The 14,897-nt window shown below is 42.6% G+C and overlaps 1 pseudogene; it reads right to left on the reverse strand.

The window, feature by feature from the left end:
• Window positions 1-5,655: 5,655 nt before the first annotated feature.
• Window positions 5,656-6,838, reverse strand: LOC143666770 (cyclin-dependent kinase 4 pseudogene; annotated as a pseudogene).
• Window positions 6,839-14,897: the final 8,059 nt, after the last annotated feature.

Below are 14,897 nucleotides of genomic sequence, written 5' to 3' on the forward strand. Positions count from 1 at the left end.
GGATTAAAACATGGCTTTTCTAGGGTACGTACATCCTTTCAAACCAGCACACTCTGTATTCTGATTTACCTTAGTCCTCTCCAGATCAGCTTCATCCATAAAACTAGTCAAAGTCTGATCACTTTTTCAACTTTTCTTTTGACAGTTGCTGTATGGGATACTGCTGACATTCACAGCTCTAACTCTGAGGCTCAGGTGTCACACAAATACCCAAGTTCCAAGGAACAACCAAGTTATACACAAATAGCTCAGGCTCTCAGAATTTAGAAATATCAGTCACAACTCCAGAATAGATGTGACTGCTATAAGAGCTTACAATCTAGGACCCTTTACAATAGACCCCAGCCTGATAACGCACGCTCTCAACTTCAATTCTCCGAGTTTGTATGTTATAGTTAATCCATATGAGTGAGGCATGATAATATTTGCCTTTTTATTCCTGACATTTTATTCAACATACTGTCCTCAACATTCATTCACCTAGTTGCATGTCTCACAACTTTATTCCTTCCAAATGGCTATTTATAATAAGCTTCCAAAAGGGAAAATTAGGAACATGAGGGTTCTTATGATCTCTTTCCTATAGAAACTCATGAAGATACTGTTGCCAGACCCATAGAAGATAATAGAAGACCCATAACCCCGGCTAAACTCATGGGTATTCTATTTTAGTGTTGTTGCACTGTTTTCAGGGCAGGTATCTCCTGTGTTGGAAGATGCCCTAAAAGATTACAGATGGTAATAGAAAAGGTAGCTTTAGAGGTAGAGACATCTCTCTCCTACCTAGGGCAAGCCATCAGCTCACTAGTTGATGAAGTATGGAAACTTTGCAAAATAAGTCTACATAATTGACTAACATTAGATCATATTCGGGCTGCCCAAGGAGGTATGTGGGCACTAGCAGGGGCCCAGTGCTATGTATTTATAAATGACAGTAAGAGGATGTTTACCAAGAGGTAGGGGCAGCAGAAACCCATGCTAGAGAAGCCGTCAAATCTTGATTTTGATTGATTCTCTTTTTGGTTGGCATTTAGGGTCATGGGGATCTTGGCTTGGAGATGTCCTAATAGGGGCACTCTTATCCTGTTAATCATAATATTCATAAAATCCCTCATTTATTGCCTCATCCCTCTACTCTTAAATGCCACCATCAACTACTAATGACAAATGATACAACTGAGGATATAAAACCAGCATAAATAGGAGGAGTGCTTCAGCACGAATTGTGAAACTGGTGATGAAACATGAGACATTTAGTGGTGAATGAGCGACAACAACATCTTTGGTCAGGCCCTCATTACCAAGCTCATACCTTCAAAAAAAAAAATAAAAGTCCTCTTAAGTTTCCTCTTTACCTTTCAAAAGTTGAAATCTCCTCCAAGATGGTTGATCCAAATAGCCAATCAAGCCCCTAGCTCATTACCTTCAGCCCAATGCAAAATAAAACCCACCTGCCCCTATAAGACAAACCCTGTTCTAATAAGTAGGAATGAAGCTGATTTTCTTTCTGTCTATAAAAACCCTTTGCCATCTCTAGAATGCTGAAGCTACTTCCATTTTGGCTTTCTTTGTTGCAGCAAAACTTTGGTGTCCTGAATAAAATGCCATAGTCTGCATGCTCACGCAGAAACATTTCAGAAATTGTGCACTGCACAAGATGACCTAGTGTTGGTCTGCTTGATATTAGACAGTATTATTGATCATAATTTCAGCTATCCTAAAAATAATGTTTAGTGAACTTTTATCAGATCAGTTTTGTAAAACAGCAATAAGTCAACCATGGCCAATTGAAGTCTTGTCATCTACAGATAGTTTTAATTTTGATCCTTCCCTGAAAACACAGTCAGCTACAGTTCATATTGCTTTGTCTTCAACAAAAGAACTATCTCAGACACTGATGTAAAGGGCAATGCCAGGAACTCTGGGGCACAGGCTTCTCATGACATTGCTTACATCACTTCGAGACCATACCACTGGACTGGGTCTATGCTCCAAAATTCTAGTAGAGAAGCTGATGATTTCATGAGATTGCTACCACAAGATTGAGTGGAACAGAGACCAATACCCTAGGACTGAATGACCTGATAAAGAATGAGTATAGGTTTTCTTTGGATTATTTATAATGTTTTAACGTTCTGTTTTCTAGACACAAAGAATTTCTTACTCTCTTCCCTTCAGGTATCTATAGTTCATTAAACATTGATCTTTTATTCCTACCTAATCCTTCAAGAATTTGGAAGCTGTTTTTTAATCTTCTTATTTTTATGGCCAAATAATGATCTGTCTTCTTTGTTAACGGGACATAATTGGAGACACTGGTTATATAACCAAATTTGACTGGAATGTCATATTTGAAAATAGTGCTCATTTAATCAGATAGGACCAGATACTTTTAAAGAACTAAGACTGACTTTATGGAGACATGGTTTATAGAATCCTCTTGGAGAAACCAGCCTGACACCTAGCTCTAGGGTTCCCAGCCTTACAGGAAGGAAGGTTACTTTCCCGCAAGCATAGAAACAAACCATAGAATACTTCTAGGACTTTGAGAAAGAGAAATTCACCCAAATATATGGGCACTGCAGGAAAAGTCTACTCTTGAGTTCTTGCCTTGCCTTCTTAACCTTGAGAGCTTTTTTTTTTTTGGAGGGGCTCAGGGGGGCAGCGCATGGGCTGGAAACCAAACCTGGGTCTCCCACATGGCAGGTGTGAATTCTACCAGTGAACTACCTATGCAACCCCCTTGAGAAGCTTTTAAGTCTAATCTGAGGTTCCTAATGAAAACTGCTAATAAAAAAAACTTTAAAAGGCCTGTGTGGTAAACACCACCACCCATATTTCAGGTAAGTAAATAACCAGGCCAAATCTAATCTAAAGCCAACCTTATTTTATGATAAAAAGTAATCATTTTGGGGTTAACTTGGATTAAAAGAAGGGTGGCTGCGATTAGAGCAATGCACCTTGAAGATGGAGGAAGGGACCACAAGCCAAGGAGTGCACATTCTCCCCTGAGGCCTCCAGAAACAGCACTTTGGCTTCAGCCCCCAGAAAGCACATTTCAGACTTCTGATGTTGAAGCTGCAAGATAATAAAGTTTGCTGTTGTAAACATTACCAACAAAAAGAAGTAGAAGGAGAAGGGTGACTAACTGCATTGATTGCAGAGAGAAATCCTGTGCTTCAGTAGAAAGCAAGAGCTCACTCAGGTACATTATCAGATTCTACTCCTGTTCAATGTCTATTGAACTACTGTGTCCCCTATGTAAACTGCAGATAGCTGCATGGTTTTGTACCTACCTGGAAATCCGACCAGATCCTGTGATCTTGGATATATCATCTACCTTAAATGCCAGTCAGAGCGCTAACTTAAGATCTCTCATATAGCAAGCCTCTAACTGACAAAGGTGGAAAACTCCCAATCTCTTGACCCACCATACTGCAGAGTTCCAGTCCTTCATATGCACTGTCATACCTTCCCTAGGAGCACGTGACCCAGTGAGCAGTAATAAATACACCTAAAGTTGGGAAAAAGAGCTTAGCGGCCCTCCAGGCTAAAGTGGACAGCCAAGCATCTCAGTGGTCTTACAAACAGATTGGCTCGAGAGACATGGACTGCCCACAAATAATGTTGCTTTTATGTTGATAAGTTTTGCACAGTGATAAGTAGGCCAAATATTTTTAAGGACTGAGTAAAAGTGTTTCATGATGTCAGTCAGGCTGAAACATTTCAATGGACAGCCCGAATTCCTGACCTAGGTTCTTAGTTTAATGGAATATGGGGACAAACTAATACCCTCTGGATTTATACAATTAATTGTGATTATCAGTCTATATGTCTGTTTTTTGTTGCACGAACCCTGTTTCATGGTTCTATTTAAATTCATCAAGACTGATAGTTGCATTTAAGATAGCTATTAAAAAGGAAAATAAGATAGATGTGGGACTATCTCCAGTGGATCCAAGGCTAAAAATAAAAATAAAAATATAGACAGCCTGAATCAAAGTGAGGGCTGTACCCAAAACCCACTCAACTGAGTAAGTAACCCATTCTAAGGCTCTTAAAAATAATTGAATGGCCACCCACCAAACTTCACTGCAAGCAACAAAGGAAACAAACACAGAAAAGTAAATGGAGAAAAGGAATAAAACGACTTATAGAGTCTTGGCAAGAAAAGAAACCAATAGTGCTGACTGGAGTTGAGTTTCCAATGAGATCATTGGAAAAATGACCAGAAGGGGGAACTATTAAGTAAAATAAAACAGCCACTGCATGAAGCATTGCTGGGAGGGGTCCCTTTCTAAGAATGCATTTTCCAGAAGATAAAAACAACTGACTTGCAGGGACTTTCTGAGAAAATGGACCAATGGAATGCAAATAAGCAACAACTGGTGATAAATTGATATGTCAGTCCAGTAGAAACAGCTTATCAGAATGGACACGCATACCGTACTAATCAGTGTATATCTGCCCCACACCTTATAAGACCCCCCAGCCCATGTATAATGGGAACTTAATGTCTAAGTAGATGTAAATCCGATTGGCTAATCAGAACATTTTTTATTTGCTTCCATGTTATCCCACGTAAGCAGGTGCTCTCTTTCCATTCCTTTGACAGCCCGTTGACTCTGAACTGGAGGCTGTGCAATTCATGAATTGCTCAGTAAAGCTCTGAGGTCCTAAATTGTGTGAAAAGTTTCTCTTTTAACACACTGCTATAAATATTTGTTGGCAGGTTTTTGTGTGGACCTCAGTTTTCAAGTCATTTGGGTAAATACCTACGACTGTGACTGCTGGATTATACTGTAAGTCTATGTTTTACTTGGATAAGAAACTGCCAAACTGTCTTCCAAAGCAGCTGTACCATTTCATATTCCCACCAGCTGTGAATGAGCTTGCCTGTTTCTCTGCATCCTCTCCAGCACTTGGTGTTGTCAGTGTTTTGGATTTTAACATTCTAATTTAGTGTTATCTCATTGGTGTTTTCTGTTTTGTTTTGTTTTATCTTGTGTAAAAACAAACCCCAATATCAAGGTAGGGAAGAGAGGAAGAGGGGACACACTCTTTGGTGTAGCGAAATAGGGGGCAGGAGAAGGTTATGCCTCAAAAAGAGGAGTGGGAGAAGAACGTCATTAAGGCAGCAAAATATCCTCTGTACAATGTTGGGGGAGGGGTTTCCATGACCTCGGAGATGCAGGCAGAGGAGAAGGGGGTGATGGCTGTCTTAGTGGGGGGGTAGGGGGTCTCTCCACTTAAGTGTTCAAAGAAGGGAAACGGCAGATTTTCTTCCTTCTTTTGGCCCTTTGGCAGTCACTCCATCACTCAATCCAGACCACCTTCTCCCTTTTGTAGAAAAGAGGGCTGTAGGGCTCCAAGGCAGAGATTCCCTCATGTGGGTTAAAAGTCAGCATTTCCAGGGGTGTGAGGGTAGCTCAGTGGTAGAATACTTACCCGACACATGGGAGACCCGGCTTTGAGCTTCCCGAATGAAGAAAGAAAGAAACCAACAAAAACAAACAAACCAAATTCAACAAATGGTGCTGCAATAACGGGGTGCTCCCATGGAGAAAGAATGAAATGTGACCCCACCATACAGCATACACAAAAAAAAAAAGTCAGCATTCCCCGCAGCAGCTGGTCTCCAGACTCCACCCCACCTCAGGCACCCTGACTGCACCAGGCTGGACCCTCTACGGGAAAAGGCTCCTGGGGTGGGGACACACCACGAGGCCTGTCATCCTCTGGGACCACTCGATCAGATCAGAGAGTTTGCCTGACTGCTCAGCTTCCGAGTTCCCACTTGAGAGAGACTTCTGGCAAAACGGTTCAGCAGAGACGCAGCCAACACGCCACGTGTGCACAGGCCGTGCACATGCAGATTGCGGAGGCACTTTGGAAATCCCGTGCCCAAGCGCGACCACCGCAGGTGTAAGGGCCGCCTGGAAGCCGCGGAGTCCGGCCAGGCCAAAGTCAGCCTGATTAGCCGTCCCGCCGCTTGTCGCCAGAATGTTCTCTGGCTTCAGGTCTCGGTGAACGAGGCAGTTGGGAGGAAGGAAATCTGGGCCTCTTAGAAACGGGTGCGTCAGATCCTCGATGGTCTCCCCTGGCAAACCTGGGGAGGTGCCTTGTTCAGGTAAGTCCTTAGGCCTTGGTGCACGTGCTCAAACACTGAGGTCACCTTGGTCTCTGGGTCAGCTGGACAGCATCGGGATGCTCAGAAGCCGCCAGCCGCCTCTGTAAGGCCTCCTCCAGCGCTTCCCCCAGGGGGCCTCTCAGGCTCTTGAGGACCCCAGGGTGGAAGCTGCGGGGGTGGCGGGTTATCAGTCCGGGGAGCCAATTCCTGTGGCACCGCGCTGGACGCCACGGGCCAGGCTACAGACAGAGGCCACGGGCTCGCTCCCACCCTCACCACGTGACCTGCTCACTGCTGATTTAATTTGCAGTTCCTAATATCGAGTATCTTTTCATGTGCTCATTTGACATCCCTTTATCTTCTTTGGTGAGGTGCCTGTTCAACATCTTTACCCATTTTTAATTTTTTTTAAATCATTTTTAGTAGTTCTTTTCATATCTGAGACACCAGTCCTTTATCAGATTTGTTTTATGAACCCTTTCTCCCAGTCTGTGGCTTGTCTTTTTATTCTCTTACTCCTTCTTACCTTTTCATGTTAAAATGTTCTACTTGCAAGCAATGCCGTTGAATATGGTCTCTGGGGGCAGGCAGCCTGGATTTGACAGCTGGCTTTGCCACTCACTAGCTATGTGACCTGGGGTGAGTTACTAAACCTCTCTGTGCTTCCGTTTCTTCATCTATCAAATGATAACAATACTTACCTCCCATTGCAGGGTTAGGACCAGAGTAAGGTAGGCAGGGAGCCTAGGATGCACCATGGAAGGAGACCCTCACTTGCACATCCTGGAGAATGAGACCTTCCTTATATGCGCCCTGATTCCCCACTCCCACGCTTTCCTCACCCTAGACCCTAACCAGCCCCCACCCAAGATTTTTAAGAGGATGGAATGAGGTCGGCTCTGTAAAACACTTAGAACATCGCCTGCTCTTAGTGGATGTTATATAAGAGTTTGCCAAATACTATAATTTCCCCTCCGTATATATTGGTGCTAGTAAATGATAGTACTGCTTTTTTCTTCTTTTTAAATGTAATTGTACCCTAATTTGCTATGTAAAAATTGATGACCCTTAGTTTCCAGTCTTATTGGGGACATTTTATGTTTTCTGTTTGTTTGTTTGTTTTTGTGGGTGCATGCTCTGGGAAACGAACCCGAGTCTCCCGCATGGAAGGCGAGTATTCTACCATTGAACCACCAGTGCACCCACATTTTATGGGTTTGTATACTTCAAATTATATCAACCTCAGGAGGCAAGTGATTTCAAATTGTCCCATTCTTAGCCTTACTAATTTTGATCACTTTGCTGAGGTTGTGACTTTATATGGCATCTTAGTTTCTTGGCTGCTTGAACAAATGCCATACAATGGGTTGGCTTGAGCAGTGGGAATTTATTGGCTCAGTGCTGAGGTTAGGAGAAGTCCAAAATTGAGGCACCAGCAAGGCAGTGCTTTCTCCCTGAAGGCTGTAGCTTTCCGGGGCTGGCTGCTGGTTTTCCTCGGTCCTTGGTTTTTCTGTCACATGGCTGTGCTCACAGCAGTGTCTCCCCCTTTCTCCTCCAGGCTCCACTGACTTCCAGCTTCTTTCCACTGCTTTCTCTGTCTTTCCCTCTGTTTACAAAGAACTCCAATGCTTTGGTTTGCAAACGGCCGTGATCCGATACACCAAAACTGAAACGGCTTTTATAAAGGGAATTTAATAAGTTACAAGTTTACAGTTCTAAGAAAGTGAAAGTGTCCAAATTAAGGCGCCAACAAGAGGTTACCTTCACTCAAGAAAGACCGATGGGACTGGAACTTATGTCAGCTGGGAAGTCACATGGCTGTCATCTGCTGGTCCCTTGCTCCTGGGCTCTGTGCTTTCAGCCTCTGTTCCTGTGGGGGTTCCTCACTTTGCTTCTCTGGGGTTGACCATCTCTTGGCTTCCTTTGGCTCTCTCCAGGTTCTGGCTTGCTTAACATCTCATGGCGATGTCTGCTGGGCTCCAAGCAGCTCCAAACATCCGTGTCTCTGTTCTCTGAAGTAACTGTTCTCCAAGCAACTGCATCTACTCTCCCCGTCGTTGGCTCTAAGGCTTTTGTAGTTTCTGACTCTCTCCACAATGTTTCCTCTTTTAAAGGATTCTGGTAAAGTAATCAAGACCCACCTGGAATAGGTGGAGTCACATCTCCATCTAATCAAAAGTCACACCCACAATTGGGTGTGCCGCCTCTTCATGGAGATAATCTAATCAAAAGTGTCTGCCCTACGATATTGAATTAAGATTAAAAGAGATGGCTGCATCCACAAGATTGGATCAGGATTGAAACATGGCTTTTCTGAGGTATATAATATTTTCAAACTGGCACACCCAGTAATCCAGATTCACCTGGGCCCCAATTTAATTAAAAGCAACATCTTCAAAAGGCCTTATTCACAACGGGCTCAATCCCACGGGAATGGGTTAATATTAAGGTCACATTTGTTGAGGGGGTGCATAATTCAGTTTACTACATACAGGAATTTTTTTCTAAGCTTTGTTTTATTAATTTAAAAAAATTAACAAACAAAACATTTAGATATCATTCCATTCTACATATACAATCAGTAATTCTTAATATCATCACATAGTTGCATGTTCTTCATTTCTTAGTACATTTGCATCGATTTAGAAAAAGAAATAAAAAGACAACAGAGAAAGAAATAAAATGATAATAGAGAAAAAGAAGACTATACATACCATACCCCTTACCCCTCGCTTTCATTTACCACTAGCATTTCAAACTAAATTTATTTTAACATTTGTTCCCCCATTATTTATTTTTATTCCATATGTTCTACTCTTCTGTTGATATAGTAGCTAAAAGGAGCATCAGATACAAGGTTTTCACATTCACAGAGTCTCATTGTGAAAACTATATCATTGTTCAATCATCATCAAGACACATGGCTACTGGAACACAGCTCTACATTTTCAGGCAGTTCCCTCCAGCCTCTCCACTACATCTTGAACAACAAGGTGGTATCTACTTAATGCATAAGAATAACCTCCAGGATAACCTCTCAACTCTGTTTGGAATCTCTCAGCCATTGACGCTTTGTCTCATTTTACTCTTCCCCTTTTTGGTCGAGAAGGTTCTCTCAATCCCTGGATGTTAATTCTCAGCTCATTCTAGGATTTTTCTCAGTTCCTTGATGCTGAGTCTCAGCTCATTCCAGGATCTCTGTCCCACGTTGCCAGGAAGGTCCACACCCCTGTGAGTCATGTCCCACGCAGAAAGGGGGAGGGTGGTGAGACTGCTTGTCTTGTTGGCTGGAGAGAGGGGCCACATCTGAGCCACAAAAGAGGTTCTCTTGGGGGTGACTCTTAGGCCTAAATTTTAAGTAGACTTGACCTATCCTTTGTGGGGTTAAGTTTCATGTGAACAAACCCTAAGCCTGGGGGCTCAGCCTATAACTTTGGTTGTCCTCACTGCTTGTGAGAATATCAAGAATTCAACTTGGGGAAGTTGAATTTCTCCCCACTCTCACCATTCCCCGAAGGGGGCTTGCAAATACTTTTCCACTCACTGATCAAATCACTCTGGGATTCATCGGGGCATCACTCTGGACAAACCAACAAAATCTCATGTGCTATCTGAGATTCCAAGTACTTATGACATTCAATCAAACTATCTACATGAGTTATATTAGGAAATGCTCTAGTCAAAATCTAAATTTCGTAACAAATAAACATTTTTTGCTTTAGTCTCACACAGAAGGTGACATTTTAAAGTATTAATTATCATCTATTTTCAGCACCCGGCAATAATAACATTCCTTTGTTCTTCCTCATGCAAAAACATTTTTAAAATTTGTACATTGTACCTTTCACTATTATTATACACTCTAGGCATTCCTAGATTATACCATCTCGATCTTTAACATCTATCTTTCTTTCTGATTTCATTTATGTCGCCAGCCCTCCTCCCTCTATCATTCTCACATGCAGCTTCACTCAGTGTTTTAACATAATTACATTACAGTTAGGTATTATTGTGCTGTCCATTTCTGAGTTTTTTGTATCCAGTCCTGTGGCACAGTCTGTATCTCTTCAGCTCCAATTACCCAATATCTTACCCTATTTCTATCTCCTGATGGTCTCTGTTACCAACGACATATTCCAAGTTTATTCTCGAATGTCCGTTCACATCAGTGGGACCATACAGTATTTGTCCTTTAGTTTTTGGCTAGTCTCACTCAGCATAATGTTCTCAAGGTCCATCCATGTTGTTACATACTTCATAAGTTTTACATACAGGAATTTTGAAGCACCAAGCTTGGAACACTGTGACTTGCTAGCATTTTGGTTGTGCCTGTAAATTACATTCCTTTGTTAAGACTTGTGATTCTTTTTGGGGATCTTTCCACAGGGTCAAGACTTGGGTCCATCATATCTTTGCAATTTCAGAAAATCCCAGCACAGTTTGTGATTGCCGTTATGGAACAAAGACTATCAGCACATGGAGAAATCTGTTAGAACTTCATTAAACAAGAGATTCAGCTTAATGACGCCAATGAGACAGGGCTCCTATTGGAACACAACTTCATTTGTCTAGTTTTCCTGCCAAAGCTGTTAAACCTGAATCCATTCAAATAAACAAACCATCATTTGGTTAAACAAAATCCATTTGTCCAAAAGGACAAATCCAGATTGTGAGACATTCTTCAGGATAAAGAACCCTTCCCCCCAGTGGAAACTGTTCTGAACTAAAGGAGAATTAAGAGACATGAAACTAAAAGCAATTCATGATCCTCCAGTGGATTCTAGATATTTCTAAAAACAGTTAAAAAGAGGTGGGCCATGGTGGCTCAGCAGGCAGTGTTCTTGCCTGCCATTCCGAAGACCTGGGTTCGATTCCCAATACCTGTCCATGCAAAAAAAAAAAAAAAAAGAGTGAAAAAGGACATTGTTAGATGGTATGGTCACCTTTAGAAAATGCTTCTAAGAAAGCAGGTGTGTCGATTGTAAGCTTTTAGAGCAGACACATTAAGTCCAGAGTGGTGGTTATTATTTCTGGGTTTTGAGAGACTGTTTTATATATATAACCTTATATTTAGAGATAAAAACGAAGCTGAACAGGTTGAGGTTAAAGTAATTCAGAACAATGGGGTAAGGAAGACAGCGTCTATATTTTAGAACCACACATACTCTTTGAGACCAATGGAAGAAAAGTTTACTTGGAGCTGAAATTTTCTGTAGTACATAATCTAATTCAACCTATCTGTATAGCTCATTTGAACAACTGAAACACAGAGAGCACAGAATCAGAAAGAAGTCCTTTAATCCTGTATAGATTATTGTAACGCCTGGATACATCCTAGAGTATGTGAAGCAGATAATCAAAAAGTATTGGCAACATCCCCTGAGGGAGGAGAGAAAGAATATGAAACTATTAAACCTTACCATCAGGGAATTCCCTGATACCGTGTCAAACTTTAGGGATATCCAAATCAATAGGCCATGCCCTCCATCATGAGGCTTACTCTTGTGAAGCTTATGTAGGTAGTGGAGAAGCTTAGACTACCTATAGGCATGCCTAAGAGTTACTTCTGGAGGACCTCTGTTGTTACTTAGATGTGGCCTCACTCTCTCTAAGCCCAACTCTGCAAGTGAAATCATTCCCCTCCCCTCTATGTGGGACATGACGTTCAAGGGTGAAAGTCTCCCTGGCGACATGGGAGATGACTCCCAGGTATGAATCCAGACCTGGCACTGTGGGATCAACAATTCCACCTTGACTGAAAGGGGGAAAAGAAGTGTAATTAATAAAGGATCAGTGGCAGAGAGAGTTCAAATAGAGTTGAGAGGCTACTCTGGAGGTTGCTCTTATGCAAGCTTCAGTTAGACCTTGCTACCTATCATAACCTGCCAACCCCCAACCAGGACCATTCCAGCCAACCCTAAAGAACACCTAGGGCAGTATATAAGATTCCACAAGGGTTTCATGCACTAGAGTAACTTTCCAGAAACCTACAAACTCCAGATGTGTCCCTGGTCCAGATAAGTCCTGAAACCTAGCCTAGCCTCTCCAGAACATCAGATAGTTCCATCTCCCTACCCCATGTTAGTGACAGACCCTTCCAATATCAGAAATTTAGAATTGCCACAACCCAAACACCCCTAAAGAGCAGGATGGAAAGATCCAAGGTGGTGATGGAGTTATGTTATAAATCCAACAGTGAAGGTTGGATTTAACAAATGAATATGAATATGAATCATTAAATTGACATCTCTTTTACTCTCCAGTATTTTAGAGCAGCTAGAAGTAAAAACCTAAAAATGTGAAATTATAACCCATGTCAAAGTCTGAAATATGTTCTACAACTAATTGTGGTGCTGTGCTTTGAAATTTATAGCTTTTTTGTATATAGGTTATTTTTCACAAAAAAAGAAGGAAAAGAAGTCAATCGTGATTAGAAAAAAATATTTTAGGCCCTCTAGCTTCCTATATTCTGGAGCAGCTCGAAGGAAAAATATGAGATGATGGTATGGTAGCCCATGACAAACTCTGGGATCTGTCCTATAACCACTTGTTGAAGAGTGCTTTGAAAACTATTGCTTTTTTATTTCTTTGCTTTGTATACATGTTATACTATACAATAAAAAAAGTTTTTTTAAAAAAGACAATGTAGGAATAATTGGGGAAATTTAAATTTGGGTTGCATTAGAAAATAGATTATAACAATGTCACATTTCTCCAGCGTGATAATTGTATTGTGGGGATGCAGGAGGATGTCCTTGTTCTTAGGAGATATTTAGGAATGTATTTAGGGATCTGGTAGGCTGAAAAACGTCCAGCTTAAAGAAATCAGGACTGGAACCTCAGAAGCTGCAAATATGACTGTGTAGGAAAGAGTCATCCTTGCTCAGAGAGAGGTCTGGCGTTTGCTTTCAGTTCCTGGGAGGTGGACTCTAAGCTCTCAGAATGTCCGGCCTGTGTTTGTTTATCTGGGCGCCTTGGGCAGCAGAGATAGTCTAACAGTGTGATTTATGGTGGGCCTTAGGGCCACCTGGTACAGCTCAGCCTCCGAGGGACTGGGGAGAGCAGGCCATCCCACGTGGTATCAGCTTTACCTTTGGAGGGCCTGGTAAAGGTCAGTCGTGCAGGCAATCATCCACATCCCGGGGGAGCCTCCCTGGTGGGCAGTAGTCTGTGCGCATTGTCGGACACCGTTGCCGGCAGAGTTTGGCGCTATCCACAACTCCACTGCGAGAGGATGGCTGGAAGCTGTGTGTGCAGGCCTCTGGCTCTGCCTCCTGCCTCTCTTCTGTGGACTGCTTTTAACCTGTGTCCTTTCACGGAGCATAGTTTCTTTAGTGAGTTCTGCGAGTCCTTCTAGTATATAATTGAGGGTGGTCTTGGGAACCTCCAAACTCTGCAGTTGGTGTCAGAAGTGGGATGCTGGTCTTGGGGGCCCCCAGACTTGCAGTTTGATGTCGGAAGTGAGGGTGGTCTTGAGGACTTCTGAGCTCTGCAATCACCTTATATGGGAAAGAAGTTACAGATCTTGAAAGGGGGAGATTATCCGGAATTTTCCAAGTGGGCCCCAAACGCAGAGAATGTGTCCTTATCAGAGTGGGGAAGGGGAGATTTCAGAGACAGAGGAGAAGCCACAGGCAGGACAGGAGACAATGTGACTTGGAGGCAGTGGCTGCTGCAGCAGCAGCCAGAACCTGGAATAGGCAAGAAATAAATCCTCCCCTGGAGCCTCTAGTGGGGTGCAGCACTGCCGACACCTGGATTCCAACCTGGTGATACCGAAATCAAGTGAAGTTTGTGGTCATGTGTTATGGCAGCCACAAGAAACTAATGCAAGGATGACACATCAAGAAGTCTGTAATTAACTCTCATATGCTTCAGGAAGAGAGAATTGGGGGAGGGGGAGAGAAGGAAAGCAAATCTGTTAAAATGTGAACATTTTAGATGAGGTAATAAAGGGAGTATTTACTGACTGTACCATTCTTGCAATTTGCTTTTGAGCTGAAATATTTCAAAAGACAAGGTTGGAGGAGCAATAAAATTGTCATTTAAGCCCTAAAAACAACATCTGCAACTATAGATGAATTGTTACTTCTGAGCCTGATGTAGTCAGAGGCGGGATTTAAGCACTCAGATGCATCTGGTGCTGATGTGACAGAAGGGAGACTAAAAGTTGTTTTCCTTCTTAGGCCAAGAGCAGGGTGCCCTCTCCCTCACGGATGGGTGAGCAGCTCTCATGAAAACAGCGCACCTACAGACCACAGCATCAGTGTCCTGCCAGGGACCTTCACTTCATGGTTCCCTGGGCCTTGTCTTTTGTGTTTGAAGGTCAAGTGCCAAAGACATTACAAAGCCACATGGTGGCCTCAAGGTTGCATATTGTATTGCCTGCAAATGAAGCGAGAAACTCACTGAGGAGGGTGGGGGCATGTGTGGGAAGGACTGATGGGAGGTGGGAGAGCAGGAGACCCCGTCATATCTCTGTTGGTGTTGACGTTAACTGCCCCACCTTTGGGAGTGGTTTACCTGGGCTGTGACCCCAACCCCACCCCTTACTAGTAGATGACCAGCAAGTTGTTTGACCTTTCTTTGCCTGTAAATGGGGCATGATAACATCAAGAGCAATGCATTATTTTATTGCTGTATTACAAATTTACTCAACGCAGAGGTAAAACAAACATTTGTTCTCTCACATGACTTCTTGGGTTAGGTATTTGGGGGCATCTTAGCTGGATCGTTCTGACCCAGGGTCTCTGATAAATTTGCAGTG

Source organism: Tamandua tetradactyla, chromosome 23 (assembly GCF_023851605.1).
Source record: "Tamandua tetradactyla isolate mTamTet1 chromosome 23, mTamTet1.pri, whole genome shotgun sequence".
Taxonomy (NCBI): Eukaryota; Metazoa; Chordata; class Mammalia; order Pilosa; family Myrmecophagidae; genus Tamandua; species Tamandua tetradactyla.